The following is a 20,459-nucleotide window of genomic DNA, read 5'->3' on the forward strand; positions in this document are numbered from 1 at the left end:
CCCAGAGCCATCAAAAGCTCATCATACTTTAACGCAATCATCCCCGGGATCATTCTTGTCAACTTCCTCTGGACCCTCTCCAATGCCGGCACAACCCTCCTCAGTTACGGCGCTCAAAACTACTCACGCTATTCCAAAGGTAGACAAAAATGCTGGAGAAACTCAGCGGGTGCAGCAGCATCTATGGAGCGAAGGAAATAGGCAATGTTTCGGGCCGAAACCCTTCTTCATTCCTTCTTAAAAACACACTATTCCAAATGCAGTTTGACTAGCGCCTTATAAAACCTCATCATTACATCCATGCTTTTATATTGTATTCATCTCGAAATAAATACTAACATTGCTTTGCCTTCCTTATTACCAATTCAACCTGCTTCATCCCATTATGGAAGAGGCGAAGCCTTTAAGGTTAAGGCAGACAATGTAAAGGTTAAATGGAAATTAACTCATCAATGGCCAATGCTATTTGTGGGTCCAAGAGTAGTATCGACTGAGTGGCCTGAAAGAAGCTTCCCTCACGGCCCTCTTGAGCCTAAAAATTAGTCAAAGCAAATTATTATATAAATGTCTGAGCCGATTACATTATATTGTTCTTTTCACAATTTTAATTAAGTAATTAACTCCTTTAAAATGCTCCAATTAAAGCTTATGAGGTGGGACAATTCTTGGAATCTATAATTCATGATAAAATGAGAGTTGAAAGACATGAATTATTCAAAGACATTCAATTACTCCACATGGATTTCTTGATAAAATTGTTCAAAATACTGGGCTTTTGATTCAGCTAGAAAGTATTGATTGGAATTTTGGGCAATGGTCATTAAAGGAAGGGCTTTATGTGTACAATATGGGGTATGTGCCCAATCGGCATCAATGGTACCAAAGTGGAAATGGTTGAGAGTTTCGTGTTCCTAGGAGTAAATATTATCACCATTCTGCCCTGGACCAACCACATTTAAGCTATGGCCAAAAAAAGCACACCAATGCCTCTACTTCCTCAGGAGCCAAAGCAAGTTTGACATCTCCAATTACTCTTACAAACTTCTACAGATGTATCATAGAAAACATGCTAATGGGTGGTGTCACACCTTGGCTTGGGAACAGCTCTGCCAAAGACCTTAAGAAGTTTCACAGAGTTGTGAATGTAGCCCAGTTCAACATACAGATTGCCCACCATTGATTCCATTTACACTTCGCACTACCTGGGGAAAGTAACCAATATAATCAAGGACCCGTTTCACCCCGGTCATTCCCTCTTCTCCCCATTCTCATCGACCAGAAGATTCCAAACCTCATAAGCATGTACCACCAGGCTCAGGAACAGGCTCTTTCCCTCTGTTAACAGACTTCAGAATGATCCTCCCATAAGCTACAGTGCGGACCCGATCTACCAACCTACCTCATTGTGGACATTGGACTTTTCCTCTGTAACTGTTATGCTACAATGCTGCAAACCTATATTCTTTACTCTGGTATTTTTTCCTCTTTGCTATACCTATTGTACTTATGTGTGCTTGATTGTATTCATATATTGTATTAGCTGGTTTAATAGGGTAGCATGCCAATAAAAGCTTTTCATTGTATCTCGGTACACATGACAATAAAAACAAATACTATAGCTCAACATATGGCACTGTGGAACTATTTCTTCCTGAGAAAAGAAGGCAGGTTATAACAATAGTTTCTAAAATAAATAATTATTATGATGTATAAAGAAAGATTGATTCATTTGATTGGTGAATCAGTGACAAACAAATGATTTGCAATTTTAATAAATGATAGAGAAAGATCAGGAGAGCCTACTTTACACAATAGGCAATTAAAAAATGAAAGATTCCAGGTGTGCTTTAGCCACAGACTCTTAGCCAGGAAAAATCAATAAATACACAAAGACAATGAAACAATGCAGTTGTGTAGTGTAGCTTAACAAAACAAAGCATAGATTTAATGCATTAAATTGCCTTGCACTATAAAAGGTAAAACTAGTAAAGAAAGATCTCACATTTAGCATTTGTGCAATATTTTATTCACTGTAATTTATGAGTTTTGTTTTTTGATGTTTTTGGGGTTTAACTGGATAATTTACAAAATATTAACTTTCTATTTTCTATTTTATCAATATAATTACAGTTGACTATGAAATATTTCTATCGTTCAGTGACCTCCTCCTCCTCCTCCTCCTCCTCTGGGATATTTTAATGAGATGTTTTTATTAGCAATCGTACCACAAAAAAAATTTCTGGAAACTTTGATAAGATTAAGTAGTAGCATATCCCAGGCACAAAAATCAAAATTCCGTAATGACTCTGGTGGCAGCATGGCCTGGGTTGACTACCCTCTCGGAAAAGTGGAATTTTTAATTTATCATAATTGACAACAATTATCTTCAATGATTTCTTTCGTCTTAATATAAAGCACCTTTGAAGGCTGGAAAAGTGAGCATTATTTTAATGGTAGGTACATAAAATTGCTGGAGAAACTCAGCGGGTGCAGCAGCATCTATGGAGCGAAGGAAATAGGCGACATTTCGGGCCGAAACCCTTCTTCAGACATTTTAATGGTGTTCTTCACAAGTAAAAAGGACATTGAGTGTCTGTTTGTTTTCATGATCATATGTATGAAAGAAGTACATTGCTGCACAGTTCAGTCAATTAATTTTTGGGCCTTGGGATATCCTGATAATAGAAATGCTATGTTCTTCACAGCATGAGAATTAACTGGATATATTGATGAGCGAATGCATTTATAGCCTGACTTATTCAGGTATATGCTTTTGATTTGATAATGTTACAGAAAGCCCAAATGGGAATCATAAATGATCCTGTGCAATAAATTTCAAAAGAACTATACTGTATTGAACTATACAGTACTGATTAATTTGCTGACTTTATGGTGCTCTATGTATATTCATGAGATTAAATCAGGAACATCCTTTCAGGTAAATAATTAATAAAGACGTTAACAGATATATGTCAAGAAGAGCTGAAGTTTATGCTCATGAGTACTCGTGACATTAAGTTCATTCAGACAGATTGCGATTTGTCTCTGATTTTCTGCTAGGTGATTTTAACAGACTGGGTGCAGTCGACTGCTCAAATAATTTATTTGTTGTTGAGGCTTATTGTTGTCTAATGCTCTTCATTTCCACCTTTCTTCAACAAATCCTGTGCAATGTATAAAGTTCTTACAATAGAAGTCAGGTGGGGAATTTAAATCGAGTCGAGAGATCAAACAAGCTTATGCTCTGAAGCTGATTTTGCCACATTAGAAACATGCCATAATGTTTTTAAGAGAAGATTATATTGAACAATATTGAAATTCATTGCTGACAGATACTAAAGACCAATTGTGCTGTTGTGCCATCTACCAAATGGTCTGCTGATTTATAACCAAAGCCTTGGCCTGATGGATTACATTGATCCGCCATGCCAAAGATTAGGAGGTCCCATGAAACATCACAATATAATCTAATAAATTGAAATGGTAAGAGCTATCATTTCGCAGAATAATAATGCACGAGGGAGATCATTTCACCCCTTCTCTGCCTTTCCCTAGACCCCTGGGAATTATTATCTGTCAAGAACCTATTCAGTAGCCTTTTGAAAGTTACTATTGAATGTGCATTAACCAACCTTTGAAGCAGAGTCATAGTGTAATACGTTGTGGGAAACAGGCCCTTCAGCTCAACTTGCCCATACGATACGATATGATATGATATGATACGATAAAACTTTATTCATCCCCGGAGGCAATTGGTCTGCCAACAGTCACAACACATAAGGTACACAAAAACCTGAAATTATAAATGCAAACGAAAAGATAATCGACTGCTGGCTGGCTGCCATGTGTACAGCACCTTCACAGGTACAAATGAACAAACAATTGTCAATTGTCTTAAATCTATATTTTCTAGTCACTGACACTTCTTTCACAGGAAATAATTATTTATAAAAACAATATGATTTAGGAAATATCTATCAAAGCTCTTTTTGTCTTTCTTCACTCCAAGAAAGAAGATTGCCTTCTCTCATGTGTCAAGGTTTCTGGAATTCCACATCACTAGTCTTACTTTAGTAATTATTTTTCTCCTGTTTTAGACAAAACCTGATGTCCCAGATGAAGCCCATAGTCTGTTGAAGATTGTGATGTTTTTTCCCCCACCTACTGGTTTTACCCATCATATAGGTATTTGGTGCTTTACTCTTGTTAATCTAGGTGAAATTCTGTAAATGTTGGAATGTGTATGGCAGTCTATGAGGCCTCGGAAACCATCTATTCTATTAGAATATGGAGTGTGTTTTAGAGCAGATCTAACTCTAACCTATCGCCTGAATCTCAACCACAAAGCTAGAGCTACACTTGACCGAACATCCATCACCACAAAATTTGTTGCATATAAATCCGCATTACATGATTAAAATTTTACATCAATGTAAATATAAACCGAACAAACAAGTTGTGTGGACTAGTATAGGTGGGCCATTTTGTTCAGCATGGGCAAGTTGGACCGAAGGGCCTGTTTACATACTGTATGACTCTGTGACTATCTCTCTATAAGTACTGCAGATAGACCCTTTTGATGATTGTAATTGAAAAGTATGGCATTAGCCATGAACAGATCTAAGTTCTTTAAATGGCCTGTGGGAGGCGGGAGGGGGTTCTGCTTCCAGGACAATGGCAGTGATTGATCATTATCTATGTTTTAAAGATTTTTTAACTGTTTGTCCTGAGGTGTGTATGTCAGCCTATCAAAAATGGGGACTATTTGTACAAACAGCTCAATTTTAACCTTTTTGCGTGCTGTTACAGGGATGAAATAGCAAATTAGGTCATTCATCATGAACAAGTTATTGCGACATCCTTTAAGCTTAGCATGTTCATAATATGAACAATGGATTTCTGTAAAAAGCAGAACCCATTACCGCAGATGGTCGAGCCTCTCAGTGATAAGAAGCACTCAGTAATTTGATTGTGCAAGACTGTAGCTAATTTTGAATCTCACTTCCAAGCTAGTCAGTGCTTTCTGTTTCCCAGCAACCTTTTCTCCTTATTACTTCAAAATTGGAGACTACTTCTCACCATCAAATTGTATTTCTTGTAGCATGAGGCAAAAACTTGCATAACTTGCCAGTTGATTTAACACCAGCCCATAGATACCATTTCATGCTGCTCTGCTGCTTCTGTGTGAAAGATTTTGGTTTAATTCTGCTCATTCTTTCAATCATATAACAGTGTTGTTCATTTAATGAACCAGCAAATGACTGAAATGAGAAAACATCCTGTCGGAAAAAGCGTGAAGAAGTACTATGTCTTACCTCAGGAGATCTTAAAATTATTTTACAGCCAACGAGGTTATTTAAAGTTATCATGATTGCAATATGGAAAACGCAGATGTACACATAACAAGCTCACATGGACACCAATAAGATAATCTGCTTATGCAATGGCAGAGATGCCAAATTACAAAATGGTTGATTGTTCAAATTACCTTCAATCACTGTGTGTTATATTTCTCACTTACAAAAAGGATTGGAGGTCGATATTGATATGGTTTAAATGCACTTGTATTCACAACGTTACTAACAGAACATTTCAAAATTTGTAGAGAGTGAACATCTGCTCACAAAGAGTGTAATTAACTCCAGAAAAAAACAAACTGCTGAAAACTAATTAACAAAACAACCTCGAGGATCTTTAAAAATAACATTAGAGAAAATTAGTCAGAAATAAGTTGGAAAAAAACTGGTAAATGCAGAAAAGACCCAGGAAGAAAATAGCTCCAAGGCCATTTGCCCTGGTAATACAGATATTAACTTAAAATTGTGTTGGTGAACTTGATTATCAGTATCTAATTTATAAGCATCCGTCCAGAGATTTAACACGTCGTATTTCATCTCCCGAGTATCCTCTCCAGGCATTCTATTTTACACTACAAACCAACTGACTCACATGGCTATCTGGACTACACGTCTTCCCACCCTGCCCCCTATAAAGACTCCATCCCCTACTCCCAATTCCTCCGCCTACGCCGCATCTGCTCCCAGGATGAGACGTTCCACACCAGGGCATTGGAAATGTCCTCGTTCTTCAGGGAACGGGGATTCCCCTCCGCCACCATAGATGAGGCTCGCACCAGGGTCTCATCCATACCCCGCAACACTGCTCTCTCTCCCCATCCCCGCACTCGCAACAAGGGCAGAGTCCCCCTAGTCCTCACCTTTCACCCCACCAGCCGGCAAATACAACAAATAATCCTCCGCCATTTCCGCCACCTCCAACATGACCCCACCACTCGCCACATCTTCCCATCTCCCCCTATGTCTGCCTTCCACAAAGACCGCTCCCTCTGCAACTCCCTTGTCAATTCTTCCCTTCCCTCCCGTACCACCCCCTCCCTTGGCACTTTCTGTTGCAACCGCAAGAAATGCAACACCTGTCCCTTCACCTCCCCCCTCGACTCCATTCAAGGACCCAAGCAGTCGTTCCAGGCGCGACAAAGGTTCACCTGTATCTCCTCCAACCTCATCTACTGCATCCGCTGCTCTAGATGTCATCTAATTTACATCGGGGAGACTACATAGAAACATAGAAACATAGAAAGTAGGTGCGAGAGTAGACCACCAGGTCCGTCGAGCCCGCACCGCCATTCGCTCATGGCTGAACACTAAACAGACACACTTACCCACAAACAGTAGACACAAGACACAGAACACAAGACACTACCCTCCCCTTTATACCGCTATCACCCCTCTCCACCCCAAGAACCTCGTGATCTCCTGGGGGAGGCAAAAAAACGGATAAAAACCCAGGTCCAATTCGGGAAAAAAATCCGGGAAATTCCTCTCCGACCCCAATCCAGGCGATCGACACTTGTCCAGGAGATCACTCAGGTCTTACTATACTAACCATACCTAGGTCCATATCCCTGCCCTCTCCCCGTAGCCCCTTATCCCCTTGGCAGCTAAAAAACCATCTATTTTAGTCTTAAATATATTTAAAGTTTCTGCTTCCACTGCTCCCTGGGGCAGTGAATTCCATAAATTAACCACCCTCTGGGTGAAGAAGTTCTTCCTCATCTCAGTTTTAAAAGAGCCCCCCCTTATTCTGCAACTATGTCCCCTAGTTCTAGTTTCCCCGATCATTGGGAACATCCTCGGTGCATCCACCCGATCAAGGCCCCTCACGATCTTATATGTTTCAATGAGATCGCCTCTCATTCTTCTAAACTCCAAAGAGTAGAGTTCCAGCCTACTTAACCTTTCCTCATATGTCAATCCCCTCATTGCAGGAATTAATCTTGTAAACCTACGCTGCACTGCCTCCAGGGCTAGTACATCCTTTCTTAAGTATGGACCCCAGAACTGTACACAGTATTCCAAATGTGGTCTCACTAATACTGTGTACAGCTGCAGCAAGACCTCCGTGTTTTTATACTCAATCCCCCTAGCAATAAAGGCCAAAACTCCATTGGCCTTCCTGATTGCTTGCTGCACCTGCATACTAACTTTTAGTGATTCATGTACTAATACCCCTAGATCCCTTTGCGTTGCATTACAACGCAGCTCCTCCTCATTTAGAAAATAACTTGCCCTATCATTTTTTTTCCCAAAGTGAATGACTTCACATTTATTAGTATTAAATTTCATCTGCCAAGTTGTTGCCCACTCACCTAGCTTATCTATATCCTTTTGCAGACTCTTCCTATCCTCCTCATCCCCTACTTTTCTTCCCATTTGGTAAGCGGAGGTTGGGCGATCATTTCGCCGAACACCTCCGCTCAGTCCGCAATAACCTACCTGAACCCCCGGTGGCTCAGCACTTCAACTCCCCCTCCCATTCCCAATCCAACCTCTCTGTCCTGGGTCTCCTCCATTGCCAAAGTGAGCAACACCGGAAATTGGAGGAACAGCACCTCATATTCCGCCTGGGATGCTTGCGTCCGGATGGCATGAACGTTGAATTCTCCCAGTTTTGCTAGCCCTTGCTGTCTCCTCCCCTTCCTTAATCCTCGAGCTGTCTCCTCCCATCCCCCTGCCCTCGGGCTCCTCCTCCTCCCTTTTTCCTTCCTTCTCCCCCCCACCCCCCATCAGTCTGAAGAAGGGTTTCGGCCTGAAACGTCGCCTATTTCCTTCGCTCCATAGATGCTGCTGCACCCGCTGAGTTTCTCCAGCATTTTTGTGTACATTCTATTTTACCAATCTTGAGCTTATCGGAGTAGTCTGGGAAAGTAGGCATGCATATAGTTTCCATGTGACAATGTCGACAACTACCACCATGATACAGATTGACTACTTAACTTCCAGAGGAATGTTGGTGAAGAGGCTGATTACAAATGTTTTCCTCTTTCTGAAGTTACTTAATTTACAGTCTATGCAATATTAAACACATCTATTTCAGCATCTGCAAACTCTCTTCATTCTTATTCAATGCTGGAAAAGTCCAGTCTCTATATCTATTTAATGCTTATTCAGGACAAATGCACTTTTTTTCATCTTATAATTGATTTGTGTCTATAATTCCCCCACATCAATTTATCCTTGCATAATGATCCGCCCCAGCAGAAAGTCATCAAGATACGTTATACGATTGCATCAATATACATTATCACTCTTTGGCTTCTCTGTAATCTTTGAAATGTCTAACCACCCCTCCTTTCTACTGCATCTTATCTTTATTCTCCTTCAATGTAGCTCCTTCAATGGTTTCACTTCCCCTGTTTGCATGCCCACTTTCATCTTTGCTCCTAGTTCTATCAGCTCCTGCTCGACTGGTCTGGGGCTTATGTCCAGATATATTAATTTAAAAAAGTACAACATTAGGAGACACCATCGAGAATGTCTTGTTGGAATAAATGTGCATAATACTCTGCAGTGAATACAAGAAGCGTAATTGTTGGTTTAACCAGATTGTACATTTTTGTGCATAGTTTTGTTCTTCAACAGATAATTATATATTAAGTCTTGGAACTCCCACAAAGAGAGTAGGGTTGGATTTCATTTATAATGAGCAAAACCTACTGACACATTTAGGATTTTCATTATTGCACTTCCTTAATTAGTCACACAACCTTCTCACAATAAAACTCAATCAAAATCTAATAATAACGTGAACAACATGTTCTTCAATTTTTCAATACAACATCAGTGACCCATTCTGCAAGCAAACATCAGCTTGTCATAGTTGAAAAAGATCAGAATTATTCTCTACTATTCCCTCATTAATGCGCTTTTAATAGACCTTTTCAAGATCCACTTCATCTGTAAAAAGTCTATTTTCCGTTTTCTCGAGGTTAATTCCATGTTTTCGAACCTCTGTTAGCTAGACCATTTTACAAAGGCAACAATTTTGGAAACAAACAACCATTCAAGAATTATTTGATCAAAGAACCATTATAATTAATTCCTGGCAAATCTGCTATAATTTATATTATCTAATGATCTAAATCCAGCAAGAGCAACATCCCTGTGACACACTGGTTGACAATAATACGCTGTAACCTTTCCTGTAAACTATAACATCTGGGATTGCATGAAATAAATGGAAACATGTATTGATAATCTGCTAATTAAGGATGAGGGCGTTGATTGGATTTGTCCCTTAATCATCAATTTACATTGTTGCTTTCATCTTTTAAAAGCCTTTTTTTTCTCCCTGAAGAACTCTTTAAACAAAAAATGGGGCATCTTCAGTTTTAGAAGAAAATAACCAAAGAAAGATAAAAGGAGAAAGTTCAAAGGAATTGTTTCCAAAGAGGGCAATTCAGAACTGAAACATTCCTTCATCCTTAACATCAGTGATTTAACAACAGGCTTGTCACATGATAATGGCAGAAATTTACTGGTGCAATCTCTTTACGTGCTAGTTTAGTGCAAGATGTTTTAATTTTATTTTCCCAATCCACTCTCCTGCAACCATAAGAACCTCTTTATGTATCTCTCTAATGTAACACTGCTTCCGAAACTACATGTAATCATATAATATAGAAATTGCAGCATTATGAGCCGTTCTGCACACCATCCTTCTTGAATGGATCTCAAAGACAACCCCTTAGAGAGGGATTGATGCAGAATTCTGTTTTTTTTTAAAGCAGACATTCAGTAATCCTTCTCAGCAGAAAGCTTATCTTAGGGTACGAGTGAAGTAGGCCAGACAGACAACGACTGGCATAGCCAATTATTTCACTTCATAGCCTGTTATCAGGCCCATGGGTTCATATAAACCAAAATTACATCAAATTTAGACATCTCCAAGGATTCTTCTGCCCACATCGTCTGTCACTTTACACTCTATTGTACATTTAAAATGTTTTCACCAGGAACTGCAAAATTCCATTTGAACTGTTAGCCGTGTTATGATTTTGGTGGGAATTAACTGTATTCTTTGCTAATCCTAAATAGCCAATCACTAGACTTGAAGAAGGGCCTCAATTCAAAATGTTATCTGTTTATTTTTCTCCCCATTTTCTGACTGACCCGCTGAATTCATCCAGCGATTAGTTTTTTGCTTCAATTTTGTCTCCTTTTGATTTTTACTCTTTAACTTTCTTCATTTGTGAAGGCAAAAGTGGTTCGCGCTTTCTCAACAATGTATTTTGTCTTTATGGTAGTTCAGGTGTCCTTATAAAACCCCATGGGTTTTCAGAAGTTTTCATAAGCAATTCATAAGTGCGAGGAAAAGTTTAAGGTTGACTGTGACAGTAAGCCACTGAATGTTTTATGGGCAAGTCTGTTGCTGCAGAGATCAATTCTGTGTGTGGATCAAAACAATGTCCTTGAAAGAAGAGGTTTTGGATAAATTACTTGGAGAAAGTCAACTTTCCAGATGCTTGCCCAAACTGGACAGATATGGTAATTTTTGGAAAGTTCTGCATTGTTACTTTTTCATCAATTTTCCTGCGGTTCATTAACATTTTCTTGTGCAATATATTCATATTGCACAACAGCATAAGAACAGGCCCTTCAGCCCGAACATGATGCCAAGACCATCACTTATCTACCTGCACATAACTCAAATACCTCCATTCCCTGCATAGCCATGTGCCGATTAAAAAGTATATTAAATGCCTCTAACATATCTGCTTCATTCAGCTATATTGCTCTTTGTTCTGTTCTGCTCTTTGCAACTATTTTTCACTTACAATGCTGTGTTCATTGTTGACAAACCTCCAGTGAAAACAATGATGCCGTCCTCAGATTTCAACCTCAGCTTTTAATCACAATGATCACCAGGAATCTTGAAAGTGACTGTCAGGGGCATGAAGGAAAAAGGGAAATTCGGGATGAAGGACGAAAGCATTCCTGTTTGCCTGACTGAGGACAGTGCCCATGCAGATTCAGCCCAGAAATTCATCCTTGGTAAATAGTGTTAATGACAGAGGGGAGCAGCAGCTAAATGATACATATTGATATTAACAGAAGTTAATTTAAAGAGCTGAGCACAGCTTAATGATGCTAGCACATTGCCCCATTAGCTCTTTAAGCTAAGGATCAATTTTCAAATCCCTTCACCATTATTTGGCAATGTTGAATATGGACCTTCTTCATTCATAATAACATTAGAAATGCTCTTGGATAAACTTTGAGTGTATCACGGACAAGGACACACATGGTACTTTGATTACCAACATCTTGTCATTCCAAGAAATGTGGTATGTTCTCCCAGTGGCATATTAATGTGGATAAATCTCTGGGACTTGATCCAGGTGTATGAGAAGTCAGGACAGACATTATAGTGGCCCTGGCAGAGATATTTGCACTATCTTTAGCTACCGGTGAGGTACTGGAAGACTGGAGTGTGGCTAATATTGTGCCAGAGGAAGCTGTGGAGGCAGGTACAATTACAATGTTTAAATTACATTAACACAGTTATATGGACAGGAAAGTTTGGGAAGAATTTGGGCCCAAAGCAAGCATATGGGATGAACTCAGATAGACATCTCGGGCAGTATTGGCAAATTGGGCGAAAGAGCCTGTTTCCATGCTGTGTAACTACACGTCTGTATGACTCCAGTGTCCTTCCTGCAGGAACTGTGGCTAGCTATACTTGCATTAATGGAATGGAATGCTCTATGAGGGATTTTGTGGATACATTGGGTATTATGGCGACTCAGGTTCACTTTTGCCCATGCAAAGTTTGCATGTTCTCCTAGTGACGGCATGGATTTCCTCCAAGGAGTCCAGTTTTCCCTCACAATCCAAAGACGTGCAGGTTGGTAAGTAATTTGCCACCGTAGATTGTTAGTGTAAAGGGTGACAGCAGAATCAAATTGTTCCTAATGTAAAGGGTGGCAGGAGAATCAAAGAAGATTGTTGGGCATGCGAGAGAGAATGAATTGCAGGGAAATAAGCGACGAATAGTGCTGATAGAAATGTTCCAATTGGAAGCATTGACTTGATGTGCCAACGCGACTGTTCCTGTACTGTACTGTTCAATATTCCATACCTGTGGCTGCAGCAGTAATAAAGATAAGAACTTATGCAATTAAAGAGAAGCAGAGAGAGGAAAAGATAGGGATAGGTGAGATGTATAATATTTAAAATCCCCAAGACAAAATTGAATATTTTGAACCCAGCACTCTCCCATTTCCAGATGGATGGGCAGGACGTAACATTCCACTGCTGCCAGAAAATAAACTGGCCATTTAAATATTTAATGTGTTTGTGTGACTAAGATTTATATTCCGTTTAAACCTAATCTGGACCAGTCAGGTTTCCCGAGCCTCAGGAAACTTGGCAACCAAAGGGAGGAAAAGCCTGCTGTGGGAGATGTTAGTACCTTTGTGGAATGCTCGAAGCCCAGGAGAGCAAAACTGAGTCATGTCTTAAAGCTCTCTGTTTCTCCCGTCATCTACAGCTTGGCACCAGATGGGAAAGTGAGTTATATATAGTCATAGAGTTATACAGTGGGGAAAAGGGCCCTTTGGCCCAACCTGCCCATGCAGACCCACATGTCCCATCCACACTAGTCCTACTTGCCTGCGTTTGCCGGCTAGATTCTTGATTAATACAGGTGTCAGAGGTTATGGGGAGAAGGCAGGAGAATGAGGTTAGGAGGGAGAGATATATCAGCCATGATTGAATGGCGGAGTAGACTTGATGAATCGAATGGCCTAATTCTACTCCTATTTCATATGGCATGACCTTAAGTTGAGGGCAAGGTGGAAAGTTGAGGAGAAATAGGTATGAGGATAGTGTCAACTTCAGTGCCTTCAGACTCAGCTGCACCCCCTGTGAAGCCATTCCACTACGATGAGTGCTGCCTCTTCCATTGAGAGAGAGTGATACAGCTATGTCTGTTCGTCTTTGGTTAACCACTGCTGCCTTCCGTTGAGCACCATCTTGTTTTGCAAAAAAGGAAATGCATCAGTGAGTATTTTGCATGTATTTCTGTGTTGCGCTTGTCCTGGCTGAATGGACAGATTCAGATGAGCTTATGACATCAGGGTGCAATGAAATTCCTTGGTCACAGGAAGTTGGAAGATGCAGGTGCGGTATTGAAGTATGCAAAGTAAAATACAAAAGTTGATCAACCCAAGTTGAAAATATTGGCAAGAGAGAACAAAACATTACAAAATACTATTTATTATTTACTGTAATAAATTTACTGTAATAAATTCAAAGACGCACATTTGTTAATTGGCTTTGGTAAAAAAAAAGTAAATTATCCCTAGTGTGTAGGATAGTGTTAGTGCATGTGGATCGCTGGTCAGTGCGGACTTGGTGGACTAAAGGGCCTGTTTCCACACTGTATCACTGAACTAAACTAAACTTAACTAAAAATGAAAACTTTAGGATTTAATTCAAGACGGGGAGAAGTGTTGGGGTTGGTTGAACATTTCTACTGGAGAATAATTTCGACTTTACGTTCTCCCTGTGACAACATGGGTTTTCTCCGAGGGCTCCGGTTTCCTCGCACATTTCAAAGAAGCGAGTGTCTGCACGTAAATTGGCTTTGCCCCTTATGTGTGGGATGCAAAACTGGGATAACATAGACCTAGTGATGAATTCATCGGCGTGGACTCGGTGTGCTGAATTTCCAAACTGAATTCTACGCTGTATTTCCAAACAAAACTAGACATGTTCTTAAAAATTGGAATCGTACATTTAAAGGGTGAAGACAACAAACATGTAATCTACAGAAGGTGGTAGACATTAGGAATTCTCTTTTCAACATGTCAATTGTTCTTTTTAAATGCAAGATTGACAGATATTTGTTAACCAATGCATTAGGATGGAGAGTGACACGGTTAATTCTGGGACTAGGGTCCTGAATTTGAATAAAGGAGATTTTAAAGGTATGAGATGGTAATTGGCTAGGATAGACTGGCAAATTATACTTAAAGGGTTGACAGTAGAGATGCAATGGCAAAGATTTAAAGACTGCATGGATGAACTCCAGAAATTGTTCATCCCTGTCTGGCAAAAAAATAAAACTGAGAAGGCGGCTCACGAGGAAATTCAAGGATAGTGTTAAATCCAAGGAAGAGGCATATAAATTGGCCAGAGTATCGGCAAACCAGAGGACTGGGAGAAATATAGAACTCAACAGAGGAGGACAAATGGGTTAATTACGAGGGGGAAAAAGAGCATGAAAGAAACCTTGCGGGTAATATAAAAACTGACTGTAAAAGTTTATTTAGGTATGTTTAATTCAGTTTAGTTTAGTATCGTGAAAACAGGCCCTTTCGGCCCACCGGGTCCGCGCCGACCAGCAATCCCCGCACATTAGCACGATCCTACACCCACTAGGGACAATTTTTACATTCACGAAGCCAATTAACCTACAAATCTGTACTTCTTTGGAGTGTGGGAGGAAACCGAAGATCTCGTAGAAAACCCACGCAGTCACGGGGGAAACATACAAACTCCATACAGACAGCACGTAAAAAACTCCATACAATCCAGCATCAAACCCGGGACTCCGGTGCTGCATTCGTTGTAAGGCAGCAACTCTACCACTGTGCCACTGTGATGGTAAAGGATAAGATTCGTGAAGATGAATGTAGGTTCCTTAAAGGGCTTTCTCACGGTGCGACCTGAAGCAAGACTTAACAAGAGTTTAACATCGTGGGAACCTTCTGCGATAGCAGTACGGCATTCGTGGACCACCGAGGACCTCCATGTCGCTAACGGCAGGTAGTCGTGTAACTTTGTAAGGTCGGGAGAAAATTCAAAAAATTTTGAATTTCTCCAAGAGTGACTTGAGCAGCGTTGTAACATTGTATGAACGCAGATGCCAGTGCGATATCCGTGCGATATCCGTAATGACTCTTGCGGGTACCATGGGAACTCCTGCGAATGGTAAACCCGGAAGCTTGACAGAGGGGACATAAGGTGAGTAAAAAAGGTGGTCTCAATATCGCCAATGGACCATGTGTCCATCGAGGACGTCCCACCTAATTGTCGTTGTTTGAGAATCTTTTTCACAGTAAGACTTGCAGAGATGCCTCTCAGAAAAGCGCAAAGAAAGGGGTCAAAGAAAGTCAGAAAGTTTTTAGCCATGCAGGTAAATGAGGAGGAGACTCAGCAAGAGAGACAGGTGGAGAGGCAAGAGGAGATGCCAGAGATACCACTGCCTGTGGGCTCCTTGGAGCAGGGAGAGGGTGATCAAGGTGGATTTGAGATTATCTCCCCAGTAGCTGTTGCCTCCCCAATAGCCTCAGCAGACGATAACATAAAGGGAAGATGGCAGAAGGTAAGGCCATATAACGTCAACAGGGAACAAGAGGGGGAACTGGTGGAGTGGTACCAATGCAATGATATTCTCTATGACAAATCCAGAGAGGATTATAGAAATAGGGAGAGAAAGCGCAACCTGCTGGAGACGAAGGCTGCGGAGTATCCCGGGTGCTCATGTGAGTGGTGATGTGATGCTCATGTTGGTGGCTCCACATTTTATTATATCCCGAAGTGTGATAAAGCTTTTACCTCAGCATTTTGATTGTCATTGCTTGTTTACCTCACTGCTAAATACATTTATTTTTTTACTATCAGCTTGATGCCTGCAAATCATCATTAATACATCACTACAAGATGAATGTCTCTAATGTTATAATCCCTCTCATGCTGAAACACAAAGTACCTTAATGGAGGTGATATAATCACATTTTCACTCATTTACATTTTTGAGTCTGCAGGACCCTGAAATGTTCAGCTATTTAAACGTGTTCTTCACCTCTTGGTAGAAAATGAAATAAGACAATCAGCACGGTAAATGTGATACAAAGTCTTTATTCCTATTTGACAATATAAGAAGACAAATTCTGTCACATAGTGAGAGGAGATGCATCACACAAAACATTTGTCTGTAAAAGGGCCTCGCAAACACGAAATACTACAAATGAGGCACGCGAGATTATTTAAAACACATTATATCCATCAACCTCCGCTACAAGCGTGAACTCAGGAATTTAAAGGTACAATGCAATGTTCTAAACGGCAGGTTTTGCGGACGAACATCTTATAGGAAGCACTTTTCAGAGGACAACACTAGGAAGTCAGCTTATAACATGCAGTAGTGTTCCTGTGGTCGGCTACCCATCAATATAGCTGTCCTGCCACGGCACACTCCCCAATTGTGAATTGTAGTAAGCGCAGAGATGGTCTCTTTGCTCTTTCACACTGGATGTGCCCGAGTTACCTTTCAAACGCTGCAGTGAGACCATTTTCAACTTGTTCGCACCACTTCTCCAAGCACCTAGTGTTACTTCCCCTGTGTCACTGTTCACTATGTCACCGTCCTGGATGGATGTTGCTGATCCAGCAGCTGCACCTCTCATTCGGATCAGGTTGTGCAGAACACATGCTGCATATACTATACTCTCCACATTCTTGGGCCTCTGCTCCATTGTCTTGAGCAAGCATCTAAATCTGTTTGCCAAGATGCCAAAATAATTTTCTACTACCCTCCTGGCCCTTGACAGCCTGTAATTGAAGATCCTCTGTTCCCTAGTTAGATTCCTCTGTGGATATGGCTTCATAATCCAGGGCCGTAGTGCAAAGGCTTCATCAGCAACCACCGCATATGGGATGTCCGGGCTGTCTTCTCCTGACAGAGGTTCTGGATCAGGCATGCCTGCTGTTCCACCTTCCATTTTCTTTCCAAGCCAGGTTTCTTTCCAAATCCGGCCATCACCAACACTTCCAGGTGTGCCCACATCCACATACAGGAAGTTGTAGTTATAATCAACCACCGCCATGAGTACAATTGAGTGGAATTTCTTGTAATTGAAATAATTTGAGCCACCTCCGGGTGGTTTACGAATTGCCACATGCTTGCCATCCAAAGCCCCACATGTGTGAGCAAAGTTCCACCTGTTTTCAAACCCCAGTGCAACTCTCTTCCACGCATATGGTGTACTGGGGCATTCCAGTACTTCAGCTGAATAAAATTGGATGATCGCCTCACAGGTTTCTCGGACAATACCACAGATGCTGTTGGTGGCGACAAGAAAGTTGTAAGGCAGACTTTTATAAGAATCGCCTGAGGCCAAGTAGCGGAGGGTGATTGCTATGCGCAACCCTGGTTCCAGTGCCTTTCTCATTACGGTGTCAGTCTTCTTCAGCAGAGGTCCCAAATTATTCTTTAACTCATTAAAGAGCTCGGGTGAAATTCTGACAAAGTTTTTGAATGCACTTTTATCCTCTTCGCACAGCACATTAAGCAGTTGCTCATATTGTCCAAATTGAGGTCTCCGTTGAAACATGGGCTTAACCCAGTGAGACTTCCTCTTAATTCTCTTTTTAATCAATCTCACCCTTCTGCCTTCACGCAAGCGTTTTCGATGCACATGTTGCGCTAATGCATACAGCGCGTCAATGAAAATAACAACCAGCCTGTACTCGAACCAACTTTATATAGGCATGTCTGCAAATGAGGCAATTCTACGAACGGAGGATATTTATATAGTGTGTGAAAAAAAGTGACATCATTTGTGCCACGTGATTAACTCCACTACAGTCCACGATGTTCATTCACGATTAACAGGAAAGATCGGGAGACGGACAAGTCACTCGCACAAATGACAGAATTGCCGAGTACCGTGGGAACTCTTTATCTACCCCCCGTTATATCGTGCGGAACTCGTGCTGGACCCCGACCACTTCATTCTTGTGACATCTTGCGTCAGGTCGCACCATGAGAACCGGCCATTACAGTCTGACAGGTGAATTTATAATAGGAAACAAGGAAATGGCAGAACAGTTAAATGAGCACTTTGGTTCTGTCTTCACTAAGTAAGACACAAACAATCTCTCGGAACTACTAGGGGACCGAGGATCTAGTGGGAGGGAGGAACTGAAGGGAATCCACATTAGTCAGAAAATTAGTCATAGCTGCATGGGAATGGAAAGATGTGAGACGACCTGCAATTGTATCCATGAACTGCAACCTGCTTTGATAGAACAGATATGAAATGGCTTTACTAAATCTGAGTTCTGACATCCAAGAGTTTTCTGGTAATCACTATTTATGTGGGATTTGTATTTGCATAAATGAGTTACTTTACTTATGTTCAAACAGTTTATTTCCCTGCCATTATTAAGGAAAATATTGCTATATAGCTCCATTGTAGTGGACCATATAAATACCTTTAAACTCGAGCACTTCATTAAAAATAAACAGTTGGAGAAGAAAATGCACTCCGTTCAATATTTAATTCATGTTTGCCATCTAGTTTTCACTGGCAAAGCCAGCATTTATTGTCCATTCCTAATTGCACCTGATAAGGTGGTGGTGAACTGCTTTCAAGAACTCCTAGAACCCTTCTGGGTAAGGTGCTACACTGCAGCAGGCTCTTGTGCATTCTTCATTGAATCAGAAGTTGATCCCCTGGCTTGATGGCAATGGTAGGGTGATAATATGCCAAGCAATGAATTACAAATTGTGGCGGTGTACATTTCTGTAACCTCTTGGATGTCCAGTTTTGTGCTGCCAGATCTGTTCATTTTCTACCCAACTTAGCAGTTTCACAGTGCCACATGATGCAATGGAGTGTGTCCTTTGTGTGAGAATGGGATTTGTGGTGATTACTTCTACCAATGCTAGCAAGGGAAAATTAATTTGCCACAGTTAGTTTGGTGAGGACGAGATCAATTGGGTTTCGGTCACATGTTGGCTCACCCCCTGGCTGGTGTGGATCCAGTCTGGCAGCAATCACCTTCAGGACTTGACCTGTGGTGGTGCTATGTTGAAGTTAGTGTTGAGTATTTAAAGTCCACCATTGTGTCATTGCTATCTGTGCCCTATCTACATGTAGTGCGTCTTCCAAGTGTTATTTAACATTGGATAAATACTGATTCACCCACTGAAGGAGAACAGTAAGCGATCATCAGGAGGTCGTTTCCTTGCCTGTTGTTGATCTGGTGCCATGTGACTTCATGGGCAGTGGAGTCAATATTGAGGAATCAATGGCTACTCCTTCCACTGCATGGGAAAATAATGATGTGAGATGACTTTCATCACTTCTAATGGATGTATCTTGCCAGTGGGCCTGCCTTAGCCTGGGACAATAAAGGATAGGTCTGGCACATTGTCTGTCAAGTATGATTCTGTGACAATGACTGTATCAGGCTATTGCTTAACCAGTCAGTGGGACAGCTCTTCCCAATCATCTGCTGGTCCCTTGCGTACCAAGATAATTGAAACATAGAATAATGAAGGCCTAGATAGAGTGGATGTGGAAAGGATGTTTCCACTGGTGGGAGAGTCTAGGACCAGAGGCCTCATAATTAAAGGGTGCTCCTTTAAAAAGAGGTGATGAGGAACTTCGTTAGTCAGAGGGTAGTTAATCTGTGGAACTCATTGCCACAGAGGGCTGTGCAGACCAAGCCAGTGGATCTTTTTAAAGCAGAGATAGACAAGTTCTTGATTAGAATGGATGTCAAGGGTTATGAGGAGAAGGCAGGAAAATGGGATTAGGTGGCAGAGATCAGCCATGATTGAATGGTGGAATAGACTTGATGGGTCGAATGGCCTAATTCTACTGCTGTAACTTGTGAACTTGTAAATAATCTGGTTTGGGAAGATTTATGTCTGACTTTGGTGACTAGGTCTATGATTGTCCGTCTATCCAGTTTATTAAATGGGAATCACTCCATTGTATGAAGATATGCATCCTGACCATCTCAAATTAATTTAGTTCTTATTTTCTATTTTTAAGGTTGTGACCTCTTTGATCCAAGGTCTCTTACTGGAATAAATACATCCTTTCATCTAGTTAACCACCTGAATTAAACAAAGATCATAGTGGCACAGCTGGTAGCAATACTGCTGCAGAGTGCCAGAGGCCTGGATTCGATCCTGATCTCGGGTGCTGTCTGTGTGGAGTTTACACGTTCTCCCTGTGAGCACATAGGTTTATTTTAGAACAACAAACCACATTTCAAATCATTTCATTAAATCATAACGCTATCAAATTCACCGAGGTAATGACATCCCTATAGATTCCAAGCAAGCAGCCA

At 41.0% G+C, this 20,459-nt stretch overlaps 1 long non-coding RNA gene across 1 annotated transcript; it reads right to left on the reverse strand.

Annotated features, from left to right (window-relative positions):
* Positions 1–252: 252 nt before the first annotated feature.
* LOC116984192 lies at positions 253–20,211 on the reverse strand. The gene is made up of 3 exons (XR_004414916.1): positions 20,202–20,211; positions 3,391–3,396; positions 253–373 (listed from the first exon to the last, which is right to left on the reverse strand). It is a non-coding gene; the product is annotated as an uncharacterized LOC116984192 (long non-coding RNA).
* Between the last annotated feature and the right edge of the window lie 248 nt (positions 20,212–20,459).

This window comes from Amblyraja radiata, chromosome 2 (assembly GCF_010909765.2).
Source record: "Amblyraja radiata isolate CabotCenter1 chromosome 2, sAmbRad1.1.pri, whole genome shotgun sequence".
Taxonomy (NCBI): domain Eukaryota; kingdom Metazoa; phylum Chordata; class Chondrichthyes; order Rajiformes; family Rajidae; genus Amblyraja; species Amblyraja radiata.